The sequence below is a fragment of the Pleurodeles waltl genome, chromosome 8 (genome assembly GCF_031143425.1).
Source record: "Pleurodeles waltl isolate 20211129_DDA chromosome 8, aPleWal1.hap1.20221129, whole genome shotgun sequence".
NCBI lineage: Eukaryota > Metazoa > Chordata > Amphibia > Caudata > Salamandridae > Pleurodeles > Pleurodeles waltl.
In genome coordinates, this window is record NC_090447.1 from 1,462,216,150 (window position 1) to 1,462,237,763 (window position 21,614).

General features: G+C 43.7%; 1 protein-coding gene across 2 annotated transcripts in view; it reads right to left on the reverse strand.

Annotated features, from left to right (window-relative positions):
* Positions 1 to 21,614, reverse strand: part of ZBTB20 (zinc finger and BTB domain containing 20) — a 4,633,203-nt gene that overhangs the window by 4,048,195 nt on the left and 563,394 nt on the right. For both annotated transcript variants that reach the window (XM_069202644.1, XM_069202647.1), the window contains one exon: positions 11,498 to 11,618. The gene's annotated coding sequence lies outside the window, so the exon portion shown is untranslated. The remainder of the gene's footprint in view (positions 1 to 11,497; positions 11,619 to 21,614) is intronic.

A 21,614-nucleotide genomic window follows, 5' to 3' on the forward strand; every position in this document is an offset into this window, starting at 1 on the left:
CCAATTAATCTAAATATCTTTACAAATGCAACAGGGTAAACAAATGAGAGGGACTGGGGAAAGACAGAATGAAAGGCTAGTGTAGAGAGGTGAGAGGTCTGGGAGGAACCTTCAATGGGGAATGGGAGCGTTTGCGCCCCCTAGCAGTACCTCATGTTTGAAATTTGGTCAATTGGGGCACAAGAAACAAGCTTGTCTGAACTTTCCCCGAGGTTTGCATGGACAGCCTGAACAAGTGAATCAATACCCAACTTTTGAGAATAGCCCACCGGGCCCACTGTGAAAATGCTTATTCCTGTAGATTAGAATCGGCAGTTTGTATGATGTGTCACTAACAAAAAGTCTACTTCATGTCTCATAGATACTGGCTTTAGTCAGTCAGCTTTAAAAACCTCAGAATTTCCTACTCTGCCTCTCGTGGGAAAAACGATTTATGAAGTTGGTATTTCTTTCAATCAATTTCTTTTCACTTTTTATTTCTTCTCCTTTTGAGTCCTACCTCACCCGCAAATCTCCTGTGAAGGGATTGTTTGTGAAAACTAAATTGTATTAGTGATGGTGTTTATTTGAACCTTGCAATTGAAAATGAAAATGCTGTTTTAGAGGTTTTGTGCAAAACAAGCAAAAATGTAGTTTGGTTTTTAACTGCTGAACCAGTTAAGACTACATATAATCTAATGAAAAAAACGTATTCACTTGGCATAATACTCATTGCTTTTCAAGATTGAGGCAGGCAGGGACCCACCCAGTCATCTGTGCGTTGCTAAAACAAAAGGCTCTGGTACCCTCTGTATTTTCTGTAATACCCATATTTTACCAATCAAGAAGCCCAGTAAAGTTAGCTATTACTTTGTAAAACAATTACATGCCATAAATGCTGTAGTATTGCCTAGTTTACCTGCTGACCCAAACACTGCAACCATTTTATCATGCATAGCAGCAAGAGAAAATTGGTTCACTGTGATACATGTTTCTCTATCCCTATACACTCCGATATCAAATTTCCTTTTATGGACACATTTTGGGGGCCAAGTCATGTGGTCAAGATTGTTTTAGGAATACCAAGGTCTACCTTCTACCTTTTTACGGGCATTCAAGAACGACACACTCACCTTTTAAGGAACGATCTACTTTGGATCAGTATGTTCATGATTTGTTGGTTGCTCATCAATCAATGCACCAATGCAAGGTTGATTCCCTGTATCCGTTAAATGAATTGGCTTTCAAGGGGCATAACACTTCTAAAGAAAAATTGGGTTTCTGTTTACCCTGTATTCAATATTTAGGTCATAGCTTGGGAAAGACATCTTTCCACAGATCGCATTTAAGCCATCCGCAAGCTACCAAAGTCCAATACAGTACTGAGGTATGAACTCTTTTGAAGATGGTCGGATACTGCAGGTAGTAGGCTGTGGTTATTAGGTTCAGACAATATTGTCAAACTTTTACATGATTTTGTTAAGTAAGACACTCACAGCCATTGCTGTGATTCAAGGAGGCAGAACAAACATTTGTATCTCTGAAGCAAGCGCTGTCCTTTGTAGCCTACTTTAGGAATCCTGGATGACACCAACCCTTTCAGGTTGTATTGCCATGTGAGTGAGGGCGTTGCTTTTGGAGTGCTGATACAACACAATTATTATTTTATTGGGAGTTTATATTTTCCTTCTCATGCATTTTGTCAAGTAGGTGAACTGATACTACTTCAATACTTCAATTTAAATTTTATTTGCATTAGTTACTTAAGACCATAGCGAGAGAATAAGAAAAACAAAAATAAATGACATTTAGATTATAAAAGGTTCCTCTGCACACGAGGCAGTCTTTGTTCTTGTCTTGTGGTCTTAACAATTTAATTTTGAGGCGACAGAGTTCCGGTAAAAGATGATAGTCTGTTTATAAATTTGTATCCCTCAAGAAGCAAACTATTACCATTAAAATGATGAGCTCATACAGTTGTCCAGAGTGAGGCCCCATGTATAATTTGTGATAACTTGTAATTAAAGGCACTCAGCTCTGGATCTTGCAGCCTCAGTTTGTTGAAAACCAGTGTGCAAATTAATGAATCCACAGTTTAAAATGGTATGTTCCAGACTTAGGCAAGCAATTATAAGATCTCTGCAAGTTTTAATCCTTCTTGAGTTTAATGCTTTTCTCAGTAGACTTCTTCTTAAATCCATTAGGCTTAGACAGATGTAGACAAGGTGGAGTAGATCCTCTTTTGGTGAACCACATAGGCAGCTTACAGTGCCCTCTTTTGCTTTCCATGAAAGTTTCTCTGCTAGAAATGAAAACACACCAAGGAGGAAGGTCAATAATTTCTGCTTCATTTAAAATGAAGAGCCGATTTGAACTGCTTGTAGCTGTTGACTGTCATCCATGCATAGGATCTCTTTGTCAGAACTGATTTATCATTGATCAGAGATTTTTCCTTTAGACACATATTTAGAATCCTTTTGAAGGTCGAATATGTTAAAGAATGGTCCCATAAAGGGTTCACTTGGAGTGCTGCTACGGAGCTATCAAGGGAGGACTTAAGTGACAACATCGGGAGACAAGCTCTTACAGACTAGAGTATTTGCGTGAGTGAGTTATCTCAAGAGGCCCTCAGCCTGTAGCAGCACTTAATGAAAGCATATTGTCTTGTAATTGGTTGTCTTGTGAGGCAAATTCTAGTAGATTCTGTGCTGGAGATGCTTATTTCGGTATCTTAAACACTTTTCTATAAGCCTTGGTAACTAAGCTGCCCAGAGAGGCCAAGTCTCGACCTAAGAGCACCTCAGTACCATTTGTTATTGACGGAAGGAGTTTTGCTGTCATGATGGTTAACAATGGCTGAGAGCTCGGGCCATATAGATTGTTTGAGAGGCTGCAGAAGTCTCCAATAAGAATATTACCTGTTCTGATTTCTAATTGTCTTTAGGGAAAGAAAGGTACCCTGGTCATCTATCAGGACTCCCAGGTATTTGTAAGTACCCACATTTTCAAGTGGGTGCTTATTCAATGACCATGTTCCCCTCTTTGTCCACCTCGTGATGGACATGACCTTTGACTTGCTTCTGTTAATTTCTAATGCCTCTTTACTGGGGTACTTGAATAGTTTGTCTAACACTCGCTGTAGGTCGACTTTTGTGGGATTGCAGAGGAAAACATCATCTGCATAAAGAACATGGTTTAGTGTTAAGGGACCCAACCATGGGGAATGGCTGTTGGTCGAGTTGAGTACCTTGGTCAAGTGTGATAAAAAGAGTGAAAAGAACTGGTGCAAGTCAACACCCTTGTTTGTTGCCCTGATTTGTCAGAATTTTCCTGGATAGGCTCCCATCCCATATTTTAATCCTGATCGAGGTATTTGTATAAAATAGTTGGATTCCTCTCAAGAGGGGCAATGTTATGCCCCGCTTTGCAATCTCCCACAATTTACCTCAATTGACACAAAAAAAGCCCAATTTGAAGTTGATGAAACAGATGAATTGGAATTATGGATTTTTTGTTTATCCATAATGAGAGCTAAATCCATGCTGTTTGTTAAAGAGCTGGTGCCTCTTGAGAACCCTGGCTGGTTGAAGGGTACGATATTATTTGTACTGACTATGCTGTCAGGTCAGCCAACAGTGATGACACAAGGGCCCTCATTACAATTTCGGGGGTCTTATAGAAAGACTGAAAAAGCTGCGGGCACCACTATACCACCAGTGCTGGCGGTATTTGTGGCTCCCTATTATGACTTTTCCACCTGGCCAGCGGACGGAAACATTGTTTCCGGTGAGCGTCTATTTTCAGCCACGGTGCTGGCAGCGTGTCGTTTTTTCAGCTGCAGATCGGAGTTGTGTCGATCTTTTCCCTGCACAGCGCTCTGTGCGTGGATTTCCTGTTCTTTAGGCTGCCAGCTTCTCCTTTCAGGGTTCCAGGAACTGGATGGGCACCACAGGGCAGAGTAGGAGTCTCTCCAGAGACTCCAGGTGCTGACAGAGAGAAGTCTTTGCTGTCCCTGAGACTTCAAACAACAGGAGGCAAGCTCTAAATCAAGCCCTTGGAGATTTCTTCTCAAGATGGAAGGCACACAAAGTCCAGTCTTTGCCCTTTTACTCTGGCAGAAGCAGCAACGGCAGGATAGCTCCACAAAACACATTCACAGGCAGGGCAGATCTTCTTCCTCAGCTCTTCAGCTCTTCTCCAGGCAGAGGTTCCTCTTGTTTCCAGAAGGGTTTCTAAAGTCTGTGGTTTTGGGTGCCCTTCTTATACCCAATTTCTCCTTTGAAGTAGGCCTATTTCAAAGTAAAGTCTCTTTTGAATGTGAAATCCTACCTTGCCCAGGCCAGGCCCCAGACTCTCACCAGGGGGTTGGAGACTGCATTGTGTGAGGGCAGGCACAGGCCTTTCAGGTGTGAGTGACCACTCCTCCCCTCCCTCCTAGCACAGATGGCTCATCAGGATAAGCAGGATACACCTCAGCTCCCTTTGGGTCACTGTCTAGTTTGAGGTGCAACCAGCCCAATTGTCAAACTGACCCAGACATGGAATCCACAAACAGGCCGAGTCACAGAAATGGTATAAGGAACAAAACGCTCACTTTCTAAAAGTGGCATTTTCAAACACACAATCTTAAAATCAACTTTACTAAAGAATTTATTTTTTAATTATGAGCTCAGAGACCCCAAACTCCACATGTCCACCCGCTCCCAAAGGGAATCTACACTTTAATCAGATTTAAAGGTAGCCCCCATGTTAACCTATGAGGGGGATAGGCCTTGCAACAGTGAAAAACAAATTTAGCAATATTTCACTGTCAGGGCATATAAAACACATTACTATATGTCCTACCTTAACCATACACTGCACCCTGCCATTGGGGATACCTAGGGCCTACCTTAGGGATGTCTGACATGTAAGAAAAGGGAAGGCTTAGGCCTGGCATGTGGGTACACTTGCCAAGTCGAATTTACAGTTAAAACTGCAAACACAGACACTGCAGTGGCAGGTCTGAGACATGATTACATAGCTACTTATGTGGGTGGCACAACCAGTGCTGCAGGCCCACTAGTAGCATTTGATTTACAGGCCTGGCACCTCTAGTGCACTTTACTAGGGACTTACTAGTAAATCAAATATGCCAATCATGGATAAACCAATTAACCACACAATTTACACAGAGAGCATATGCACTTTAGCACTGGCTAGCAGTGGTAAAGTGTTCAGAGTTCAAAAGCCAACAGCAACAAGTCAGAAAAAATAGGAGGCAGGAGGCAAATTGGGGATGCCCCTGCATAAGCAAAAAAGTCCAACATGTGCCACATTCCCAATCAGGTGGATGCAGTCTACACCGGCTGCACTGTATAGTAAAGATTAAATCAGGTCACAGTATTCTTTCCACGAGTCTCATACTTTCTGAAATTTATGAAGGCATCCTTTCCCTTCATATGCAACTCGTTCATCCGCCCTGCACCAATTCAAGTCTGAGCTCCATTTCTCTATTTTTGTGTGTGTCAAAATTCCCCACAGCTGTGCCACATTGCATTGTGCCACCACTAAACCCAGATTGTAGAACAAGTGTTGGTATCTAGGGGCAGATTTATGGAAAATGGCGCCGCCCCGAGTAAAGCGGCACTTTCCGGGGACCCCTTAGCACCCCCCACCACCACCACCATGTGTGCGCCATATTTAAAATATGACTCACCATGGCACCGGGTAGGGGTAATATCGTCATTTCTCATGACGCTATTGATGTACTCTGCAGGAGTAGTGCCAAAATATGTGAGCTACTCCTGCAGAGTACATAGCGCCCCATTCTAAAGAATGGAAGCCCCCTTTTAATGCCTGCTCTTGAGCAGGCTTTAAAAGGGCCGTAAAAAATGGTGCAAGGAAATCTCTTAGATGTCCTTACGTCATTTTTCCGGCTCCCCTCACGGGGGAACTCCCCTTTGCATACATTATGCCTGCCGCAGGCATAATGTAGCGCAAAGGTTTACAGGGTGGAGCAATGCATGCATTGCCCACCCTGTAAATAGGGCACGGGATTGCAGCCTCGTTGGGCGACATTAACGTAAAAAATGATGACATTAATGTGGTGCAAGGTGACACTAGGGCATTATAAATATGCCCTCTAATGCCTTCAGTATAACTTCCAATAATTATTTATGCAGAGTCAATTTTTGTAACACTGGGAAATGTGTTTTTACAGCTTAGCTATTGTTCCTTACAGCAAATGCATGACGTAAATTACAGGGATTACAACTGTTGCAATTGATAATAAGATGAATGACTGTACTGAACTCCAACACCCATCTCAGATGAGACTCATTTCAACAACAATTAATCGCAGCCAGGCCGTCTGTATAAGAAAGGAACACAAACACCGAGGGGCATATTTATACTCCGTTTGCGCCGAATTTGCGTCGTTTTTATCGACGCAAATTCGGCGCAAAACTAACGCCATATTTATACTTTGGCGTTAGACGCGTCTAGCGCCAAAGTATTGGCAAAGAGCGTCATTTTTTAGCGTGAACGCCTTCCTTGCGTTAATGAGATGCAAGGAAGGCGTTCCCGTCTAAAAAAATGACGGCGACGCAAATGCGTCGTATTTATACTCCCGGGCAAAAATCACGCCCGGGAGGTGGCGGGTCAAAAAACCCCGCATTTGCGCCACATTTTAACGCCTAGGTCAGGGTAGGCGTTAAGGGGCCTGTGGGCTCAAAATGAGCCCACAGGTGCCCTCCCCTGCCCCCAGGGACCCCCCCTGCCACCCCTGCCCACCCCAGGAGGACACCCAAGGATGGAGGGACCCACCCCAGGGACATTCAGGTAAGTTCACGTAAGTATAATTTTTGTTATTTTTAAAAAAAAATTGGGTGGCATAGGGGGGCCTTATTTGTGCCCCCCTACATGCCACTATGCCCAATGACCATGCCCAGGGGACAGAAGTCCCCTGGGCATGGCCATTGGGCAAGGGGGCATGACTCCTGTCTTTACTAAGACAGGAGTCATTTAAATGGCGTCTGGGCGTCGAAAAAATGGCGCTAATCGGGTTAAGACGATTTTTTAGCGTCAACCCGACTTGCGCCATTTTAAGACGCCCTAGCGCCATTTTCCCCCTACGCCGGCGCTGCCTGGTCTACGTGGTTTTTTTCCACGCACACCAGGCAGCGCCGGTCTGCTTGCGCCGGCTAACGCCATTCAATAAATACGGCGCCCGCATGGCGCTTCAGAATGGCGTTAGCCGCCGCAAAATTTTTTGACGCTAAACTGCGTTAGCGCAGTTTAGCGTCAAAAAGTATAAATACGGGCCCAAGGATCTTTTCCTGTCTTCACTATGTCACTGAGGGGCATATTTATACTCCGTTTGCGACGAATTTGCGTCGTTTTTATCGACGCAAATTCGGCGCAAAACTAACGCCATATTTATACTTTGGCGTTAGACGCGTCTAGCGCCAAAGTATTGGCAAAGAGCGTAATTTTTTAGCGTGAACGCCTTCCTTGCGTTAATGAGATGCAAGGAAGGCGTTCCCGTCTAAAAAAATGACGGCGACGCAAATGCGTCGTATTTATACTCCCGGGCAAAAATCACGCCCGGGAGGTGGCGGGTCAAAAAACCCCGCATTTGCGCCACATTTTAACGCCTGGGTCAGGGTAGGCGTTAAGGGGCCTGTGGGCTCAAAATGATCCCACAGGTGCCCTCCCCTGCCCCCAGGGACCCCCCCTGCCACCCCTGCCCACCCCAGGAGGACACCCAAGGATGGAGGGACCCACCCCAGGGACATTCAGGTAAGTTCACGTAAGTTTAATTTTTGTTATTTTTCATTTTTTTTTGGGTGGCATAGGGGGGCCTTATTTGTGCCCCCCTACATGCCACTATGCCCAATGACCATGCCCAGGGGACAGAAGTCCCCTGGGCATGGCCATTGGGCAAGGGGGCATGACTCCTGTCTTTACTAAGACAGGAGTCATTTAAATGGCGTCTGGGCGTCGAAAAAATGGCGCTAATCGGGTTGAGACGATTTTTTAGCGTCAACCCGACTTGCGCCATTTTAAGACGCCCTAGCGCCATTTTCCCCCTACGCCGGCGCTGCCTGGTCTACGTGGTTTTTTTCCACGCACACCAGGCAGCGCCGGTCTGCTAGCGCCGGCTAACGCCATTCAATAAATACGGCGCCCGCATGGCGCTTCAGAATGGCGTTAGCCGCCGCAAAATTTTTTGACGCTAAACTGCGTTAGCGCAGTTTAGCGTCAAAAAGTATAAATACGGGCCTGAATGTCTTTGTAAGTTTGCCTCTTCTTTTGGGAAGGAATTATTTGAGTAGGACAAGAGAGAGGGTTTACTGGACAACATTTTTGGCATGTCCAGTAAAGCTGCAGTTGGACATGCTTTCGGAATGGGAGCAGGAGCTGGAGTCACCTATAGCCCACTCCCAGACTATTCCATCCTGTGTCAAAATACTGGCTGCAATCATGGCCACTGGATCTTTCCAGAGGTCTGCTTTGACATTAGCATCTCACGGGGAAGTCAGTCCCATTGCTTGCATCAGGTACTGAGATGCATCAACAGATGAGTGCAGAAGTTTATTGCCATGCCACACTCTCTGGCTAGAATCCAAAGAGTGGCAAGGGAATTCATCCACTGCACCTATGTAGCTTTTCAGTCAACTTGTCACACACTACACCTTTTCTGCAACAGACACTGCTGGCACTCCATCAATGTGCAGGCTGTTTGTGCTGTCAGGGCCTGTTTTCCTGACGTGTACACTGCCTTTCCTGACAGCACATACAACAGTTCTATATTTCAACAGTCAACTCTTGCACATTCTTTGGTTGCAGGGGATGTCAGTGACATGTAGTTTATTGGTAAGTAACAAAATCTCCCACTGGGCCTGAATTTGTATCTGGGCATGGCATGTCAAACATAATTATTCATCACTACAACACAACCCCAACACATTACCCTGGCACACACTGCATGTAAGTAATCATGATGTAGTACAATTATAAAAGATGCTCCTTTATTTAGAAAAAAATACAATTCTTTTTGCAGGTGAAGTTGGGTATGCTCTTTCTCCCCATCTCTGCACACCCTACAGATGTTCAACCATAGTACCTCAGCAGAGGTACAATGGGGCACACATCCATACACAAGTCATTACTGAACATATCTTTGGCCACAGTTTCAATGTCTTGACCAACAAGGGGGTGCTGGTGTAATCCTCCAAAGTTGTGTGCAAATGTTTTATAGCTTGATGTGCGTTGCAAACATCACCATACACTGCCATACAAAAGAGCTTACATATAGATGTTGACCCTGACCTACAGCCACTTCCAGGGGCCTGGGGTGGGGCCTTGAGCAGAGGTCATGGCTGGCAGGTGCAGGATCAGCTGGGCAACTCTTTTTCTCTTGAGCTGCTAGTTTGGTTATTGTATTTATGTGGTTGGGCAGTCTGTGATGAATGGTGGACATCTAAAACACTATCCACATATACCATCCTGAGGCAACTCTGTTTACTTTTCCTCATTTTCTACCTCACACGCTGTGTTCAACTGAATAAAAGGTGTCTTTTTATCTTCCTAAATATTGTATCACTTATCAGGACCAACACTCTAAAACAATATCTAATATGCAACACTCATGGTTTAGAGCAAACATTAAAAAATCATAAAAAGGAACCAATCCTCTGAATCCTCTTTTGACATTTCTGTGTGTTGGACTACATGTACAGAGTCTCCTTCCCAACTGCAGAGCCCCCAAGCCATGGGTGGAGGTTCTCGCCCCCACTCAGAGCAGAGACTCTGCACTAGGGTGTAGATCTCCGACTACCGCAAATAAACAGGAAATAACATATAGGAACAGGAAGTCAGCATTTTATTTTCAATCTGAGCCATCCTCTCATCCAAGAAGGATCCTCTGCCATGCTGCTGCTCCTTGCCACATTCTTGCCTCCAACATGGCTGTGGGACTTGAAGAGAAGGCATTCCCTTTTCTGAATCAGAATTAAACACCATCACTTAGGAGTTCATAGACAAGAGTCCTCAGCTTTATGGGAGGCCTGAAACACAAATGAGCAATGCAGTAGTTGCCCAAATCTGGCAGTACATTGCCACATGCTACAGTGCAGTGGGTACCCACACCTGGTGGGATAAGCTGTGCCATAACCTACATAGCCAAGTTTGTATTAAAGCCCAGGACATCATGAGCTTGACATCCCAGCAACATGGAAAGTACCCCCACATGACACCATTGTACTGGTGTGTCCTAAAAGCTGCCAGGGCTTAATTGAAGAGGGCTGGATGCTTCAAGAGATAGTATCTAGCCAGCTACAAATTTACCTGGAACCATGGCCCCACTGACTTCATCGAAAATATCTCGTCTTGCTCCCCAACTCACCACACCTCCTGTAGTCCCATGTTCCAGTTTGTCTTTTCTCACTGTTTCCCCTTCTACCACTTGTATTCTTTCCTCCTCTGGGGTTCTGGTCCTGCCAATTTACATCTGCACTGATGGAGCATGTGAACATTATCATAAAAATTGAGAATGAGGATGGCTAGTGACTCTTGCCCCAAGCCAGGCACCTGAGTAGGACTCATCCATTGACTTGGGGTCTGACTTTATTTTTCGACAATGGCCTCTTGCTTTTGGCTTCTTTATGGACTATGGACTTTCTTTATCTCACTTTGTGTACAGATTGGTTTCCCTGGTGCTTCCTTATGCATTTACATTATGTGCCCCAAAAACTCCAAGTTTTCATTTCTCCTCTAAGATAGGACTATGGTTGTTTTACCTTTTGCACTATTCCTAGGACCTATTTTTCTTTACCCCAGTAACGTACATTTTGGTTTAAAAATATAATTTCTAGAAATCTTTTGAAATCTTTTGATATTTGTTCTTGGATTTACAAATCATAATGTATGATGCACCTCATGTCCGCCACACATAAAAGAAGATCCTTTCTACATCTAAGTGCAACCTTAAAATGATTTATACTTTGAAATGAGCAAAAAAAAGAAAAATTGACACCAGTGACAGATGTGGTAAATGCAACAGAAATTATTAAACACAGATGAATAAAGCATGCAGGTTTGTGGGGTAAAAAGTGTACAGTTTCATTATACAAACATTGTGAGAATAATGCAACACTTACTAAGGGGATTTTCTCCAACTAACCCCCTACATAATGCTTGTGTGAGAGTCTTGAGAATGTGCTCATGTTCTGGGTGGTTTTGCAGATGGTGCTTGTGGGGGAGGTGCTGCGTGTGGTGTAGGAGGTTAATAAGGTACAGGTGCTGGAGGTGTCTCTGTATTATCTCCTGCATGCATTGGAGGTGAAGATGGACACTGGTACTTGTTTGCCCACTGTGTCCATCTCATGTGTCAAGGCATCGTGCCCTGTGCTCCATTTGTTAAACATTCTTTCGATTATCTGATCGTATCATCAACCATGACTTTAATATGTAAACAGAGTAAAAAAGGGAAAAAGAGTTAGTGAAAGTACAAATCATGAGATGCAGAACTTACTTTCCCAGACTTGCCTGACAGGTGGCTTGTAGAGGGCCTGACTGCTGCTGCCAGGATGTCCCCTGGGTCCGAGATTTGGATGTGTTTGAGAGTGACAGCAGGAGCTGCTATTTGACATAAGCTGACAGGGGAGAGAGAGAGACATTCATAGGGGAGTAAGTCATTTAAAATTAAACAAGACGATGCTAAGAACAATAGGTTGGACTGTTACCCTGAGTGACAAATTGCAGTTATTTCTCCTATCGTCTTTTGTGTGCTTGACAGATTAATTCAATACATGAAAGTTTAAATGGATTGTACAATACTGATGACACCATTGTGACTATAGGTGTTTGGTCATCATTGGAGATTATTAACTAGTGTCATTTTCATTAGATTTCCATGCAGTTATGTTCATGTCCCAGTCAGTATTGCCTCTTTCTCAAGACTTATTAGAATGTTGGATAAAAATGTGCATAACTGTCACCCACTTCAGTCATGTTTTTCTTCTCACAATAATAATGCCCACAGAATGTGCCAGTTGCTCAAACTGAGTTGTGCCTCCCCCTTGACTCCCAAGGTGAGAAAATTAAGACTAACTTGCTCAGCCGAGGGGAAGATTTATAACTTTCTAGCACAGCGCAGCAACTTTACCTAAGGGGGGAGACAGCAGCACAGAAATATATTTATTACAAATGGTCAGCTACCGGTCACCAACTCTGACTTTGCATAGAAACAGGCTGCCTAGCACCACACACAACTTTTGCACCATGGTACAGAGGCATGTGTGTGCTGTGTAGCATAGGATTTGTACTGGACAAATACTCTTTCACTACAAAATCCTATGCCTGGACAAATTCTTAGGCATTCCATACACTGGGGCTTATTCACCAAGGTAAACCTACACATGAGTTAATCTACATGTGTAAGTTTACTCTTACACTTTTGAGTAACTTTACTACTTCGGGCCATTAGCTATTTGCAAGTGGAAAGATACTCAAAAGTATAGACTTACACAACTTAACCCCCTGAAACAGGGGGAGAATTTAAAAAAAAACATAATTTACCACCATAAAGTTACTATAATAACTTTACGACTTTATATTAAGTTCCACACACTTGGCTGAGATCTATTCCACCGGGGCAGAAACCTCGGTAACCGGGGTGGTGACTTACATATGGAGGGAATAGAAGAATTTACATATATATGAAATAAATCACACACACCAGACACCAGTTCTCTCTCAACAAAATAAATACTAGCCACAACTTAAGATCTTGGGTTTTCCTCGCCATCATTACAGCCAGAAGCATGCAGTTCTTCCACCTCAAGAGGAAATTAATTTTCCCTTAGAAGGAGACAGCCATGTGGTGAAATACTGCAAACAACTACATGAGCGACCTCCATTCACCCTCAGTGGAACTCTGAAGGACGCCTTGTGGAAGGAGGTGACAAATTCTGTGTACGCATGGGGGGAGGTGGCTCACACTGTGAGAGGCATTAAGAAGTGGCAAGATGAGAGGAAGCTGTGAAAGGGACTTTCTTCATGATTCAGTTGGCAGAAGCTGCTGCTGAAGGCGAAACTGGATCCCGTCTCCATCTCACCCCTATTGAGGGGGCCTCTCCACAATGCAGCTCCTCCTCCCATATAGGCCACCTTTTACCATTCATTGCTAATGGGGTGCTGTTAGACCTGGCATCCTTGGTATGGTTTCCCCTGTTTTTTTTTGTCTCTGCTCCCTGTGTTTTTGACTGTTTGCTGGACTGTGTTTTTGCTGGGTACTGGTACTCTGGGCACTTTACCACTGCTGACAAGTGCTAAAGTGCAAGTGCTCCCTGTGTAAATTGTGATTATGATTGGTTATCCCTGAGTGGCATATTTAATTTACTACTAATTCCCTAGTAAAGTGCACTAGAGGTGCCCAGGGCCTGTAAATCAAATGCTACTAGTGGGTCTGCAGCAGTGATTGTGCCACCCACATGAGTAACCCTGTAAACATGTCACAGACCTGCCACTGCAGTGTCTGTGAGTGCAGTTTTAAACCAACTGCCAATTCGACCTGGCAAGTGTACTCACTTACAGGCTCAAACCTTCGTTTTTACTACATTTAAGTCACCCCTAAGGTAGGCCTTAGGTAGCCTCATGGGTAGGATGCAGTGTATTTAAAAGGTAGGACATGTACTGGTGTGTTTTACATGTCCTGATAGTGAAATACTGCCGAATGCGTTTTTCACCATTGCAAGGCCTATCTTTCCCATAGATTAACATGGGGGCTGTCTTTAAATATCTTTTAAGTGTAGTTTCCCATTGGGAGCAGATAGAGATTCGGAGTTTGAGGTCTCTGAACTCAGAATTTAAAAATACATCTTTGGGTAAAGTTGGTTTTTAGATTGTCAGTTTGAAAAATCCACTTTTAGAACATGGGCATTTTCTTGCTTAATCATTCTGTGCTTCTGTCTGCCTGTGGAATCCAAGTCTGGGCCAGACTGACAGTTGGGCTGTTTGTAAATTTCCTCTAGACAGTGACACAAAAGGAGCTGAGGAGTGTCCTGCATATCCTGATAAGTCTCCTGGGCTAGAGTAGGGAGGGAGGAGCTGACACTTACACCTGAATGGGCTGTGCCTGCCCTCACACAATGCAGTCTACAACCCCCTGGAGTGTGCCTGGTGCCAGGCATAGGCAAGGCAGGATCTTGTGAACAATAGAGACTTTCCTTTGAAGTTTGCCTGCTTCAAAGGCAGAAATGTGTATACGTAGTTGACCCAAAACCCCAGACTTTTAGAATACCTATGGATCAGGAGGAACCTCTGCCAAGGAGAAGAGCTGAGGAGCTGGAGGAAGAGTACTCCCCCTTTGCTGTGTGTGCTGTGCTGGGATAGCCTGCAGATGCTGATTCTGCCTTAAATAGGAGAGATACTGGACTTTGCTGTGTAACCTGCTTGTGAAGATTCTCCAAGGGCTTGAACTGAGCTTGCCCCCTGTTCTGTAAGTCTCAGGACCATCATCGACTTAATCTGCAAGCACCTGGGATCTCTTGCTGAGACCCCTACCCTGCCAAGTTCTCCCATATCTAGTCTCTGGGCCTTTGAAAGTAGAAGCTGGTGAACCCAAGGAGAAAATCCATGCACTGAAGCTGAGCGGCAGAAAAATGAACACAGCACCTGCATCGTGGCTGAAAAATCGACACATCGCTGGTAAAATCGATGCATCGCCGGTTCAGCACAGATTCCTCACTGCTGTGCGTCCGGATTTTCCACGCATCATCCCTGGGCGTCAAAACTTGCAACATCACCGAGCAGACCCGAGGTTGCTCATTCGGAAATCGATTCATCTCTTCCCTGCGAGGAAAGAATTGACACAACGCTTGCCCGGCCGAGAAATAACCGGCGCACGGTCTCACTTGCGAGTAAGGAATCAACGCATTGCTTGCTTTTCCGACGCATGCTCCCCTGTGCTGCTTTATTTTTTATGCATACCAGGTACTTTGTGCTAAAACAACGCATTCATTGATTTCTATGATTTAAGACTCATTTTACTTTAAAAATTCATATCTTTGTTTGTGTATGTTGGCTTTTTGTTGTTTTGGTCTTGTTAGATTTAGATAAATATTGGCTATTTTTCTAAACTGGTGTGGAGTCCTTTTGTGGTGTTTTCAATGTGTTACTGTGTGTGTTGGTACAAATACTTTACACAGTGCCTCTGAGATAAGCCTGACTGCTTGTGCCAAGCTACCAAGGGGGTGACGAGGGTTAATCCTAGGTGTGTATCTTCCTATCCTGACTAGAGTGAGAGTCCCTGCTTAAACAGAGTGCAAACTGACTGCCAACGAGAGACCCAATTGCTAACAGGTGCCAAGTGGGATTATATACCCCACTCTATCGCTCTCTTTCTTTCGATAACAGCAAACCTACAATCATTCATCCATATCTGTCTTTCACTCATACCTCAAGTTACTCACATATCACATACATATCCCTCAGAAACACATTCCTACATGTTTTATTATAGTTTATATTGGTGTTCTTGTTTCATACATTTAAAGTACATTTGTGACAACAGCTGGAGAAGAAGTCATCCCAAGTCGAATAGGGCCAAACACAGGGCAGGTCGTACAACCCCACTCATCTACATACACAAAGTCCTTATTCTAACAATCAAATATTATACTGGATTTCTATCACTAATTTGATGAAACCCTAACACTATATTTTACAATGTGTTTTGGAATGGCGAATACCAGTAGCCTTGACACTTTTACTGTTACACCATTTTATAGTTCAAATTATATTTTTGTGTTTGTAAGACTCTGTGTTTTGTCTCACTCAGCTCTGGTCACTACATCAACAATTGCCTCTAGCACTGCAACTAAACCTGGATTGGCACCACACAGAAGATGGATGGTACACATTGGCATGTTAAATGTGTGCTCTTTCCTTCATTACTGAGAGAGTAGCTGCATGTCTTTGGACACAATACTCAATACGTTGCAACTGATTTTTTATATTATAATTCTTTTTATAAGTTGTATCTTAGACTTGCCAATGTAAGGGTAGCACTATAAAATGTCTGTTAGAGCTTGTCTAAACTTGCAGGTGAACATTCTTGGTGGGTCTCAAAATGTGTTTTGAAACCATATAAATAGCATCTTCGTGTATGTTTTATGATGACTTACTCCCCTATGTATGCCTCTCTCTCCTGTCATCATCTGGCATACAACAGCCCCTGGTGTCCACCTAGATTACATCAGCACCAATGAAATTAAGGGAAACACTGGCAGCAACTATGACCCTCCACTATCTATCAGGTAAGTCTGAGAACCCCTGATCTGAACTTCTGCATCTCATAATCAGCACTTTCACTAACTGATTTCTCCCAATTATTTAAGTAAATCAAATGTTAAAAACTATTTTTATTGATGCTGTGTGTTTTCTTGTCATTTATATGTCTCTGGTGTGTCAGCATGTTTGGTCATTGTGACATTTATAGATCATTGATACCACTGAACATAATTCTTATCTTTACTAAAGCTGGTGGATCTGGGAATATTTTGGAAACACCAACTAACAGGACACAGGTGCAGCTGCTGACTTCAAGGGGAATCTCCAGAAAACTAATCTCTGTGGCTGTGACTGGTGAGTTCACTTATTGGAGATATATTATATCCATCCATGGACCAACCCTTAATTTCATATGATTTTGTATTTTCTGATGATATTACTTTTATTACTTATATGCAGAACATTGCACCCTCTACTCAAAACTGGGTTTGATATACTTAAACTGTTGATACCTTCTTCTAGGTTGTGGGGATACTATGCCAGATGATGATGTTGAACCATCTTCAAACAGAGGATGGTGGGCAATCTCAGGGGATAATCTAACCCTCCTCCAGCAATGATCCCCGTAGCTAGCAAAGTTCAACAAAACGTGGCGGAGAAGGAAGGGGAAGAAATAGATAAGAAGGAGGGCATTGTTGTGACCACAAAGAACACCTTCAAGGAGGCAGCAGTGATCCTCCCAAATCACTTACGAGGATTAGTAGTTCGCAGTCACTGGCTAAGCATGCATGGATTCATGTTTCACCTACACAAAACTCATCTCCACATGGCCCTCAACAAACAGATACCTCTGTACAATCCTCTACACAGTTCTGCCATGAAGGTGTATCTCTGGTGTTCTCCCCTACAACTCCTCAGTTGTTAGCAACTCTATCTGTGCTGGGCAACCTGCTGACCTTCTAAGAAAGCCATGCACGCTGGGGGAGTTGGCATGGTCTAATGCTGCTCAGTAGCAGGATCAGTATTTGTCTACTAAAACTATATCTAACAAGTGTTGTCTGTTTGGTTGTTCGTTTACCTTCAACGCATAATGCATTGAAACATTTAATTCAGATAATGAATGCATCTTCTAACTAATTAAACAGCTCTTTTGCCTGACACGTGATGCATAAATCTGAAAATTTTGAAAGCAATACAGTGAAGTCTGAGTTGAAAGTACATTACTCCTTTGTACATAATGATAATAAAGTCATTCTATCAAGCCAGAGGAGTCCAAATCGCGTTTCTTGTTTAGGGGCAAAATTCCCTGGCAGTTTTCTCTCTCTCTTCACCACAACGATGTTGAAGTCCTCCTCTAATGCGGACATTAAATATCTGTCTCTGGTAGAGCCAGGCAGCCCTCATGAAGAACAAAACAGAAGGTTACCAGGAGAAATTAGTAGCACTGAAGAGCTGAGTGACAGGCAACAGGAAATGGGACGGGTTGCAACTTAAAACCATCTTTCAGGAGGTTATGCACCACATTAAGTGGGGAAGTGTCCAAAGGTTCTCTCTCTGAATATACGGATCTCTCCAACTAAGTACTTGATATCCTGAGCGCTTGCTCTCTGAATCGCCCCAACTGGCCTGAAGGAATCATTCAGAGTTTGCCAAGGATAAATATTCTGGGATGAGGTCTGGGAGGTGTTGAGAAGCAGATGTGTCCCATAACTTTCGGTGTTTTTCTGGGCAGGCTCTGGGTGGAGGAGATAATGCCTGTGCAGGAGTTGTATTTGAAGGCCCCCATCAAATAGCAGCCTCTGGACTTAATGAGGTGCAGGCCCAGATGGTGGTGGGCCCTGGCCTTTTAACACAACTCGTTCTTCAACGCCAGGAGGAATCCCAGAATCTGCTTTCATCTGGATGGTGGTGTCCATATTCCTTACCCCCTCCTCAAATCGGCTAGTCATCCATTGCCTGGAGTTTTTTTTCACAGATTTTGTATGTCTCTGGGCGGGTACACTTCCCTGCTGATGGTCCGTTTCTCCTTCGGAAAGTCTTTGTGGCCGCCTCCTTGTGAAGGATCTTCTTACTTGCTCCAGGTCCTGCTCTGACAGATCTTGGCAAGCTAAAAAGGAATGTTAAAAAGGAAAGATTTTATATTCCTAGGTTTATTAATGCATATCAAAATTACTTTATATCTCAAAATACAAGAGCTGACATTGTGATGTATCTGCCAAACCTTTTCACTGTTTATCTCCATTGATCCATTTATCTTCATAGGTTGCCGTAAACATAATAGCCAATTCTGGGGCAAAGGACATCCCTTAGCAGTCCCTTTTATTTGCAGACATAATTCTTTATTAAAACAGAAGAAATTTGTGTCCGTTCTATAGTAAACCATGTGGATACCTCATGTGGGCATTGTCTCTTATCCAAGAAGGATTTCATGGCTTCAAGGCCAGCATCTTGGGCAATATTGGTGTGTAAACTTGTGAAGTCAAGAGTAACAAGAAGATCCTTTTCAGCATCAAAATCAATAAGATGCAACTTGTTCAGTATATCTGCGCTGTCTTTTAAATAGTTTGGAATCCGATTCATCAAAGGTTTGAGGAAGCCATCCACATATTTGGCCAAAGGTTTCAAAGTCAAGTAGACTCCAGAGATGATTGGACGACCTGGTGGACTGTATGGATCTTTGCGGATCTGTGGTAAGATGATAGTGCGGAAGTTCTTGAATGTTTATTGATAAGAAATTATTTCTCTTTTTTGTTTAGCCAGACATCATCAACTCCTTTTTTAACGGATCTGCTGATTTTGTTCATGATTGAAAGTGATGGATCTCTGGCAATTTTTCGACAGTTGGATTCCTGTTGGAGTTACTATATATTTCATTCTTGTGTAAAGTTCTGTCCATTAAAACTTTAGAGCCACTTTTATGCACCGGTTTTATAATTGTGTTTTTGTCATCTACTAGTCTGTTCAAAGCCAACAGTTATTCATGTAGGAGACTGTGTCTTATGTACTTGTTTTTTAAATGATCTAGGTGAATTTCCGAAGTACAATCTTCTCAAAAGAAATCAATTCAACTGGCATATTATGTGTGGAAGGATGAAAGTTTGAAGGCTTCTTTCAACCGGAATATCCCCTTGTTGGGGAATTATCCATCTCAGGAAAGAAACATGGCAAACTCATTTCCACCCCCCCCAAAAAAAAGTATCACTTCGAGTTTGATTTGTGCACAGTCAGGCTTACCAGCGGGGACAAACGACAAACCCTTCATCATTAAATTTGTTCATGTTTATCCAAAGGCCTTTTTGACAGGCTGTAATGGAATACGCTGAATTACTGGGGGCACTCAAGGAGGGACTTGTTCACAAATACTGCAGCACTGCCCTATGAGGAAGGGCTGCCACACTTCTGCAGCACATAAAGAGTTCCTTGGCTTCCTGCCACACGGGACACTGAGCTGCTTGGTACACTCAAAGAAGGACTCGCTGTCCCGTACTACATCACTGCCCTGTTAGGAGGGGCGGCCGCCCTTGTGAGGCGCATAAAGCCTCCTTGGCTTCCCGCTGTGTGGGACATGCTGAACTGCTGGGGGCACTCTAGGAGTGACTTGCTGTCCCATATTGCATCACTGCCCTGTGAGGAAGTGTTGCTGTACTTGTGATGCACATAAAGTGCTAATTGGCTTCCCGCTGTACTGGATGCACTCAGGCAGTGCCAGGGCCAAGAGCAGGACCATCCTGTACAGATCAGAACCGGGATGAGGGTCGGCCAGGCTAGCCCTCTTGGCTCCATATCTGACGGTACTGTTCTGGTTATATAGGCAAATTAATCATCTTCCTGTTCCAAATGTGTTCTATTGACTCTGCAAACTCTGGTCATTCAATTGCTGACTAAACCTCCAGCACACCAGAGCACCCACTGTAGAGACTGTTAGTATGCATTATTATATTTGTTTCTATTTTAAGAAGTTCTAGCCCTCTCTTTCTTTTAGGTTTGTCTAATTTTGGCTGTTTGTTTTTAGGATCCTTGGCATTTCAACTGATGTAGCTGTTTACTATCTGGAAACCTCAACCCTGTTGAGTATTTAGCTTTATCTGGCTGTATTTGTCCTACTAGATTGTTTTTTCTATCCTTGTTAGCCTTTATGCCAATCCCCTGAAGGCGGCATGACCAAGTGCAAAGCCAGAGCTGATCTGTGGAGCCCAGATGCATCCCAAGACTATCCAGAAATCCAGGAATTGTACCTTAAATGACATTGACCTATTGATAGAAGAGGTTAAATTGATTATTGGTAACAATAGCCCATCCAAAGGGTATCAGGTGCAAATGATAAAGAAAGTCAAAACACACCACACATTCTCTTCCTAACTGATTAAAGCAAATTGCTGCAGCCGTCACCTGTCAGGGACATTGTGGTTTCAGAGACCTCACCATTGACTAGTAGCAGCAAAGCCCATTTATACCTGGCTCCACCATGTGGCCCCCTATCAAACCTACAGTAACCGCAGTAACCATTTCCAGCCTCTGCAAGTGCATCCAGCCACTACAGTCATTCCTAAGGTCACTTCTGAGGTATCTGTCCAGAGGGCTCTTCCAGGACCATTGGATTTACCCCTGCTCCAAATCTCTAACGGAGCATAGATAGGGAGTCTAAAGTTCATGATAACTCATTTCATCAATATGGTGAAGAACATGTTAGCCATTGTCACTGAGATTAAAAAGACTAGTCCTTGTAGTTTTGGAATGAGAGTGGTAGGGAATCTCCCAACCTATCCTAAAGGGCAATGGGTTAGCATACAGAGGGCCAGAATTCAGGTTAGCATAGGGTGCCCCTTACTTAGAAAATAGTAGGGGTATGCAGACCCAATGCCTGAGTAAGACTCCCTCATGCCTCTGGTCCTGTCCTGGCCCCCACATTTCGGAGGTGGACCCACAAAAGATATCATCCAACCACTTTTAGGCCATACCTTTCACCAGCAATGCTGCAACTCGAGGACCTGTGTTAATTCAAAGCCCCCGATAGCAAATCGGGGGTCTAAAGTCAGCCAACCCTCTGCTCCCAACAAATACAAAAATAGCCTATCTTGGATAGGCCAGGTTCACATGATTCATGTATCCACTGTTTCCTACGCACCAAGACACGAGGACGAGGATTCCTTGATTAATAAGGTCACTTAATGGGTAAAACAAAAACAACAAGTGATGGACGGAATGCTGAACATTGTCAAACACTCACCCCCAGTCACAGATCTGGGTTTAATCCATCTTTCTTTTGCTCACCATGCCACCCCAGTTTGGACCCAGCCATATGCAAATCAGTCTTGACCCTGTTCCTCATGGGAACAGTCCAGCCCGAACTGCCAAGC